The sequence below is a fragment of the Lolium perenne genome, chromosome 7 (genome assembly GCF_019359855.2).
Source record: "Lolium perenne isolate Kyuss_39 chromosome 7, Kyuss_2.0, whole genome shotgun sequence".
Taxonomy (NCBI): Eukaryota; Viridiplantae; Streptophyta; class Magnoliopsida; order Poales; family Poaceae; genus Lolium; species Lolium perenne.
The window spans coordinates 170570225-170578106 of NC_067250.2; the positions used below are offsets into that span (position 1 = coordinate 170570225).

At 39.3% G+C, this 7882-nt stretch overlaps 1 long non-coding RNA gene across 3 annotated transcripts; it reads left to right on the top strand.

Annotated features, from left to right (window-relative positions):
- The first annotated feature begins 390 nt into the window (after nt 1–390).
- LOC127301039 (uncharacterized) lies at nt 391–5454 on the top strand. Of its 3 annotated transcripts, none has more exons than XR_007851823.1 (6): nt 391–956; nt 1054–2049; nt 2169–3116; nt 3198–3244; nt 4740–4835; nt 4957–5454. It is a non-coding gene; the product is annotated as an uncharacterized lncRNA (long non-coding RNA). The 3 variants fall into 3 exon arrangements; XR_007851822.1 differs by having other exon boundaries at nt 1054–1184; nt 1422–3116; XR_007851821.1 differs by having other exon boundaries at nt 1054–3116.
- Nucleotides 5455–7882: the final 2428 nt, after the last annotated feature.

A 7882-nucleotide genomic window follows, 5' to 3' on the forward strand; every position in this document is an offset into this window, starting at 1 on the left:
TCATTTCATTTGCAAGTGGATTATGCTGCTCCCCTCCCTTTTTTTTAACCCTAAAATTTCACTAGCCCAAAAAGAGAATAAGGGAATAGTTAATATATTACTACGTGAACATGTAAAGGGAATTGCCCACGTGCAGCAAGCAAAATAACGTACGACAACCCAACTTGTGTCACGAGCGAAAAGGGAATTGCGGAAGAAGGCAAATCAATTAAGGCACGTAACCTGTGTGGTCCACAATTACCACGAAAGGGAAACGCGGTTTTATTCCCAAATTGGGTTGTCCGAAACCGATCGCTCGATTTAATACTGGCGCGCGAGTGCCAGCTAGGGCCGCCCCTTTTAAGATATGTTCCTGCAGAATTGTACATCAATTAATGCAAGGTAGAAACCTTTTGGTAGCATAGATATAGCAGAGTACACGAGATATAATCCCTAACAAATCTTTTCTATCTAAATAAATAGGAGATCCCATTTTCCTGAACTCCCATGCGGCCACGTCATCACTTTTTCTGCACGGTCGTGGCGCAATTGTGTTTCTCCTCACTCCCTGTCTGCTGCGTTTTTTAATGGTCCCAAGAAGCCAATTCTTCTTACGTAGGCTGGACATCGCCTCGCGGGCTGGATGGGGATCACGTCCCCGGATCGGTTTCTTCGCCAGCCTGCTGCTCTTCATTCCTCTGTATGACTAAATCGATTCCCCATCAAGATTCAAGACTAATCGATTCCTATTCTCGCTTCTCATCTTCCACAACGAGTAAATGCGGCAGTAATTGGTGGAGCACTCTCCTCTTCTTAAGCGATGGATCATCTTCCCCATCGAGTAAATGCGGCAGTAATTGGTAGAGCACTCTCCTCTTCTTAAGCGATGGATTTGCTAGATCAATTCCCGTCGTCTACAACAGACTGGATATCCACGTCTCTGCCTTAGAGCTTCCATTGAAGCCTCTTTACTGCTGGTATTGCGCCACAGATTTACCACCACCGCCCTAGACGGGGTGAATTTGGACGAGTCTGTACCGGAGAAGGGCTTGATGACGTGGTTCTTCTTTCCAGGTTGTGGGCGTGCTCTGTGGCACATGTTGATGTTGTTGTGTCTTCTATCGGTGGAATCGGGCGTCTCCCACCATGAAGAATACTGTGTCTCTACTTCATCCATGTACATGCAGGAGTTACCTGCTGAGAAGGTTAGATTCTGATTAATTCTTCTTATTAACCTTACTGCACCATTTGTTTTGCATCCCTTGCAGTCTGTTTCTGTCCATATAGGCATATACTGATGCCTCCTTGATAGCATTACATGTCGTCTTGGTTCAGCACATGTTCATGATTCCTCCATTGCTGAATGTCTCTATTCCTCATCCCCTCTCTATCTTGCTACTTCAGCGTGAGAATTTTGCAAGATTGTTGATTGCCATCTTCAGGAAATCTTGCAGCCTCCTCCAACCTATCGGAGATCTTGATGGAGTCGATATGAACCAAAATATTAAGCATAACTATGAAGCCCACCTCATCTATAAAACGATGACTGAATCCCACCTCACGTTGGACGTGTGAAGTGGGGACTCCTAGCTAGCATCCAGCTCTCCTGTAAGGTCACCCCTATTACTGGTACATGTCTATTACATATTTCTTCGTTTTGTAGTACTGAAGGCACTGCAAAGGTTTAAGTGGACCTCTGATTAATTTGATTCCAAGGCATTTTTTCTGAAGATATTTGATGTGAGACATGCATCTATAGATACAGTGAAACTCTAACAATGGATGTGGTGGCAACAAAGATTATACTTATGTGTATTTCATCTTCTTTTTCGTATCATGTGTGTTACAGAAAAAGGGAAGTCGTTATTTGGATACTCCATGGTTGTTTGTGTTTATCTATAATATTTGAATAATATTTGATAATGCAGAGAAGTGGAATATAAAAATCCTCATTAATTATTATTGTGACTCATAAATTCCTAATATTATTATCCTTTTTCTTATTGTCACTCATATGCAGACTGGAAGCGACAATGGTCACTTGCTTATTCACAAAGAATCAAATTCAAGGTGTCCGGTAGATGTTCTGAATTACTTATCTGTCCTGTGAAAGTGATATAGTCTAACCATATGTATTCCAAGTGTTCAGTGTGATTAGAGAACATGATATTGGATTATCATTTTTTCAGGTACTTTGGCAAGTTGAACAAATGATGAACCATACGGAAGTAATTCTATACTGTTGTTCACATGATATTTCCAAGCTAAACTGTACGTATGTTAGACAAACTGAAAAATAACAATGATGCTATTTAAGCAAAAATGGCAATTTAAGATCAATGGTTGCACACTGACTCAGTATGTGGATATGAACATGTATGCTGCTCAAAGTAGGTAATTGCAATACTATAGATGTTTCCCTTGCAGTTTTCTTTCAGAATAACATTGGAAATTGCCCCATTTCTGAATTAAAATGAATTGAGCCATTCATCTTATCTACTGATCCTTGCTTTGGTTTCAGTTCCCACCCCCAATGTGCCTTGATTGTGTTATCATGCCTCATGATGCGTCAGTTTAAGTGGTAGACCAAATTTACAACATAAACCAACCTGGCACTCTTTGATATGGTGTATATATGTTTCTGCAACTATCAAGCTACTTAGGTGAACATTGCATATCTGAAATGATTATGATATTGATCAAAAGGGCTCAATTTGTAAGGCTGGGACAGAATCTGCCAACCATTAACTTATTTTTGTTGTGTCCTTCATTGGATAGTGTTGTTCCAAACTCTCCAATTTACAAATATATATGGGACCATTGCAACTTTATGCAAGCTGCTTATCAGCATAAAATACTTTTAGCTCGACTGATATCCTCCGGTGCTAAATGTACATTGCTACTTTTACTTAACCGATTCTCCATAGATATATGTACATTGTTACTTTTACTTAACCAATTCTCCAAAGATATATCAACATTTTCTGCAGCAACGCGCGGGGCATCATCTAGTAGTACATGCTAAGCAGCCCAAGGCACCTACTGTTAAAATCAACACTCGACTTAACAGATAAACATAGAAACAATAGCATATATACATGTCCGCTAGCTGGAATACACTTCAAAATATGGACAAGGTTTGAGGAAACTTTTCACCATGCATTGTTCGTGAATACCTCCAGCTTTAGCAGTCTCATGTGGTCTTGCTACTCTTGCAGTTCAGGTCCAACATCTGTGCTATAGGTGTGACTCACTGGAACAACAGGTATTTGTCTTGCATACACAATTATAACCGAAGTTGTCAGTCCAGACAACACAACACAACACTACTATAGTCATTGATATCCGGTGATAAACCTGGATGGTAGCCATCCGTGTCAAACATACAAAATAGGCATAGCAAATCTTCAACAAACGCTGGAGTATATAACTCAGTTGGAAGAGCTCCGCTTTTGATTTCTGGTGAGAAGGAGCATCCAGTATATAACGCAAAGGTCAGCTGTAACAACATTGACCGGATGACATCAGTGTGGTTGATTTTCCCTGTTCTCGCAACATCAAGCAACTTATCCAAAACCAACAAGTATGATGTAGGAATACTTACAACAGGGCATCTGCATAATTTACGGCAACCAAGCCAAGAGCACTTTGAGAGAACCTCAATTAGATGGCCAAGAATTTGATCCTTCTTATTACTGTCCAGCTGACCTCTGAAGTTGTTATCGAGAAGAGAACACATCTGCAGCAAAAGGGCATGAATTGAACTGAATGTAGAATATTTTGCTGGCCGAGATAAATTTCCATTTCACATCTTAGCTGATATAGGAGGATTAGAGCACTGAGAACTGTGAGCACTGAGCACTGCGAACTTTGAGCACTGAGCACTAAGAACTGTGAGCTGCCACTTCACAACATACTGCAGTCTCTCATTAGATACCAAACCAATCAGGGCCCTTGCTGCAAGGACATGAACACGATAGTTACTCTGGGGAGCACATTTCTGGATAAATGGGAAAAGCAAAAAAGATTTAAAGAATCCTCAGTTCCACAGCTTATAGGTGACGGCTTAAGCCTTGATAAAAGAATAATAGGGCACAAGCTGGGGTGTATGGATTTTGCAACACGTGGCCCCAAATTGCGAGAAACCCCATCACAGTTATTACTTCCATCAACTGAATATTAGTCTGGGAAAATATTCGATATAATGTTTCATCATAACAAACAAAAAAATAAGAGATTGATAGAAGTAATAACAATTGTAATTTAGAAATGCAATAAATAAACAATATTTCCAAAAAAAGTTACGTTGGTTATCATGTAAACAACACCGAAGTGCTGAACTGAAAGAGAAAAGTAGAAATGATTATTAACTTTATACTGGCAACTCCCACGAGTGCAAGCTCCTCCTTGAACTATAAAATCATTTAACATGTCTAAAAAATAAGAGATAATCAGATTTTTTTTACAAACAACATGTCCGCTCTTTCACCTGAATGAAAGGTTTCATGAAAGACATATATTTTCCTCCCAGAAAAAAGTAAAGATGGGTGCTCCAAAACTGCAATTTTGGAAACATAAATCTATATTTTTCATATAAGCTAGAAAAGTTATCTTCAGCAAAATTTGCATGTACGCATGGACATGTGTAATTTTTTTTAAAATCATTTTGATATTAAGAACTTCTTTCACCCATGAGTGGATACACTAATTTTACATCATTCCAAGCGGAGTATCTGTTGCTTATAATTACTTGATTTCAGAGCATACAATTATCTATCGGTAGGCATCAGCGGATACATAGACTGTGAGAAGAAGCAGCATCGTGTGATCCCTCACTCCGACCACCTAGGCCCTAGGTGAGTTGTTCCAACTATTTATTTCTTATAATCCAGGTCAAGGTTCATCTTACTTTTAATCAACATTCTTATCTACTTTCATTTTGTGGTATTTATCCTGAGACTAAAATGGTTATTCCAGGTTACTTGCACTGATAAATGGAGATTGCGCCAGTCATCTATCAAGATTTTGATCTGCCTCCATTTTCTGATATTTTGTAAAGATTGAGCCAATCTGCCATCTTCAAGTCAGGGGCATTCTTGAGAGTGATTATGGGAAGTTGCAAAATTTTGGTTGGGAAGAGTAGACGAACTGATAAAGGGGTAGGACTTACCGCAGTGAAAAAATATGGTTATCTCTCTTTTTGGCTAAGAATGTGCATGGTTAGTATTTTAGATATACATTCACTAGCTACAATGATATCTCTGAAGTAGATGGAAACCCAGATTAAAAATGGGAGAGGGATCCTGATGTCACTGCTCTTGCGGATTTCATTAACTCAATTTTACCAACGTCAAAATTATTCCTTTCGTAGATGGTCCGACTTATGTAGATGTTGCTTTTGTTGTTCCTTCCTTGCTTATGTTGTTCTTGACATGGCCATTAAGTGTTTGCTACTATAATATATTCCTTTTGTTTCCCTGGTTGTATATAAATGTTTCTAATTCATTTGTAATATCGTGTGATTTATCCTGAGATTATCCTATTGATTTTCGTTTTTCTAATACCAAAGAAACAGATTATCATTTTCCACCTATTTTTTAGCAATGCTATATAAAATGTGCATTGACACGAGTTTCACGGGATCGTGCGCCAAGGCGCACATCTAAATCTAGTGCTAACTGTTAAGACCAACAAATAAAGACCCATGTAACGACAAGAGTTCGTCAATGTTAAGCCAATCCTATAAAGCTAGGACAAGGGTTTTCATCCCTGATATGAAGCGCGTTTCGGTCAGCATTTTGATAACGGACCAAATGATAGTTGCATCTATCATTACGTTAAAAATGCACTAGCTAAAACGGTGGGACAACTTCCCATCTTAGATAATAAACATTAATGGGTTGGGTTTCTATAGTGAATGTACTTCTTAGGGTGATTGCGTGATTACACGGTATACATCTTTAAAGGCACATTCAGTTATCGTTAAGATATTTTCTCTAATTTATTACACGTCATTCATATAATAATAAAAACATACCGAACAAAGCATCATCTTTGCCTGGAAGCACTGCCTTGTGCAGCTAATTAGGTGTTGGTGCCTAACGCAACTCAAAGCACAAAGTTTGATTTAGCATGGGTAGGGGGTCATATAGAGGGAGTTTTGTTCGTTCGCCTAACTTTCAATATTGTTTGATTTGCTTTTTTCGCCTTGTACCAGTAATAAAGTCGCTCGTGCCTCACCACCATGGATGGAACTTGGGCGGAGCCTAAGGTTTCGTGGGTAGATGAACTACCAAACGAGGTGGCTAGTGATGTCGCTTATGCCTTTATGGTAATGAAATTGAGGTGTCCCATTTCAAAACAAAAATCTATCAATTGTTGCTTGCATCCTTGTAAAAAATGTTAATTGTTAAATATCTCCTTTTATAAACTAAGAGTGGATAAGGCATCTCATAAATGGAGGACATGTCTTTTCATAGAAAGATGATCGCTTAACTAAGAGAAGATAAATCTTTTTGGTTCTTTCTTTCAATTCGGCGGTTATTTTATAAGACCCTGCTAACATAGCACCATTGTGCATGCCCCAATATCGTCTAATCCTTTTATTTTGAGGAATAATATTGTCTAAAATGTAAAAAAATTAAGACTATCCTAATCTATGCGAGGGTGGTGGTGGGTGAAGGGGATGCAGGTGGGAGGTTGGGTATGGTGTTGGGTGGGATAGTGGTAGGAAAACCTTCGCACGGGATCTTTCAGGAGTAAGGTGGAACTAAGTGAAATAAGGGCCCAAAGTTTGATGTTACTACCAGACAAAGGAACCTACAATTATGGATACCCAGACTAGCTCTCTGGAATACCTGCTATGTGTCCTACCACGATCCCATGACCAGTCTATAGAGAAACGTAACTCGAACTTTTATCATAAGTACATTCATACATATTGTTCAAATACTTGTAAGTTTGTGACCATATTTGTCGTAGATATATTGGAAGATCGTTCCTTATCTAAGTGGTTTTGATGTTAATGATAATATTATTAGGAGAGAAACCATGTGCTTGAGCTTTACGACAGTGGCTAAGAACATTTGAATAAAACATCAAATGGTTGGAGGGGTGAAAAGAGGAAAAACACAGCGTCTCGGTATTTTCATTTATTTGAGTTGCGATGAAACATGTACTATCAAAAGGGGTTGCTTTGAAAGATATATGTGGAATAAAATCATGTACAGAAAACAATACATGTACCTAAAAAAATAGTGCTGATCCTATGCCACATCCACACGCTACGAACTCGCCATATGCCATCTCTCGACATAGCCCCGAAACTTGGTCAGGAAGTTGGTCTATGACTTATGTCCCCAACATACCAACCACTGGACTTATCTCGAAGGCTGGTATTGGTTCGCCACCCTCTGTATAGGCCCGAGTGTTGGTCTGGAACTTCCAGCCCTCTTAACTTCTCATCCACCCTGGAACTTGCAGACCACCTAGAAAACTGGTTCCAACAGCTTGATTTGGGAAAACACTATAAAAGGTCCCTTCTTCGACGCGAGAAAACTAGTGGGCTTATCCTCTCTCTCTCTCTCCTTCATTGTTGCCGAGCTTAAACCTTCGATGTCTCCCTCCCTAGTGCTCCAATGTTGTTGAAATTTAGGGAAATATATAAGAGATCCAAAGCTAGTGATTGATAATCCCCAAGTGCAGGGAGTAGTTTTAGCACAATTCATAAGTATTGAGTGTCGAACCCACGAGGAGCTGAAGGCAAACTACTATTCTCTAAGGTCCTATATGTAGAAATTTACCCTAGAGGCAAATAAAGTTGTATTATTGATGGCAACAAAACTGCTCATCTTTACCGACTCGTTGGGACCCCAAGCGCGGAGTACTGCAACAAACATAAATT